This window comes from Meleagris gallopavo, chromosome 1 (assembly GCF_000146605.3).
Source record: "Meleagris gallopavo isolate NT-WF06-2002-E0010 breed Aviagen turkey brand Nicholas breeding stock chromosome 1, Turkey_5.1, whole genome shotgun sequence".
NCBI lineage: Eukaryota > Metazoa > Chordata > Aves > Galliformes > Phasianidae > Meleagris > Meleagris gallopavo.
The window spans coordinates 105327767-105329198 of record NC_015011.2 but is presented as its reverse complement, the minus strand read 5'-3'; the positions used below and the strand labels follow the sequence as shown (position 1 = coordinate 105329198).

The window sequence follows — 1432 nt, the reverse complement described above, 5'->3', positions numbered from 1 at the left end:
TTTTTAAGCAAACAAATAAAACCTATATATATGGAATTTTTAACGGCCTTTGTAACCTGTACAGGTACATAGGAAAACTATCTGCAAGCCTCAACAATCAGAAGGCATTCATGAGGACACTACACACACTTTCAGTAATCCTAGATCTGATCTCCAGTGAGGGATAGGATTTCTGACAATTTCAGGTGCTACCCAGGCCTTTGCAGGACTCCTCTTTCCCATCTTCCCATTGATTGAGTCTCCCTCTCGGGACATATTCAAGACCCATCTGAACACTCTCCTGTGCGACCTGCTGAAGGAAACCTGCTTTAGCAGGGAGCTGGGCTAGATGGATCTCCAGAGGTCCCTTCCAAGCCCTGCAATTCTGTGATTAGGAGATTCTTCCCTTCCTGATTTTTCTGTTTCCTCAGAAGCACTTTGGGTGCTGAGACAAAAGATCTCCAAGAAGCCCTCACTACCCAGCGTTTCTCATTAACCCGACTCCTTGTATTTCTATGTCAGATTGTTCATTCTGTGGCCTTCTCACAAGGCATGCAGCACTCTGCTCTACCAACAACACAGGAAGATCTGTTTCACTCCGGTTTTCTCCCTCGCTCAGCTCACACCCCTCAGCACAACGAGCCCCCAAACACCTGAGGAGACACCACAGCACCGAGAGGACCGAGCAGCTCCAGCGATGCAGAAAGCTGCAGCTGGTTTTGAGTTGAGTTCAGACAAGACACACGGTGCGCCTGGGCCTGGCTCCCAGCTCCTCAGCAACGCCGATGACTGCTCCCTGCCAGCTCTAATTGGTTTAGCCGGCAGGACACCTTCCTCGCCTCCCCCGCATAGCTGAGTGGGTGAACCAGAACAGGGTCAACAGGATCAGGCACTTATTAACTAATACTCCTGAATTCTGATCGACTCCTTTTCAGTGAGGACCAGGTGCGCGCCCACAGCCGGCACGCCACGATCCCACGGCAAGTCCTGAAAAGCCGACCGACAGACGGATTTCGCTCCCGATCGGTTCGGATACAGCAGCTCCTGGGGGCCCGGCGACAGAGAACCGCTTCGCCTCCTCACGCACACTCTTCTCCCACCTAAAAGTTGGGCGCGGCGATAGCACAGCCCAGCCCTCGGGGTCCCTCCGCAGCCAGTCCGGAGCGCCCTCCGCCCATTAACCCCTTCCCCCCACCGCCGCCAGGTCCCCGCCGCCGCCCGCGGGTGAGATGGGACGGCACGGGGCGAGCACCCCGGCTCACCTGCTCCTCCGCTTCGCAGCGGCGCCGCGCACACGCAATTCTCCCAAAAACGGATAAAAGAAAGAGCCGCTGTCTCTCTGGGAACCAAAATATCCTCGATGTGGCACAACCGGCCGACAACAACAGCGGCACAGCCGGCTTGATCCCAGCGGAGAGTCCTGGAGGAGGAGAAAAGGGGCGGGCGGGAGGCG

The 1432-nt window shown here is 55.7% G+C and overlaps 1 protein-coding gene across 1 annotated transcript in view; it reads right to left on the bottom strand.

The window, feature by feature from the left end:
* The window catches only part of ETS2 (ETS proto-oncogene 2, transcription factor), a 14259-nt gene extending 12833 nt beyond the window's left edge, over positions 1–1426 (bottom strand). Inside the window, exon 1 of the mRNA XM_010723612.2 lies at positions 1242–1426. The gene's annotated coding sequence lies outside the window, so the exon portion shown is untranslated. The remainder of the gene's footprint in view (positions 1–1241) is intronic.
* Positions 1427–1432: the final 6 nt, after the last annotated feature.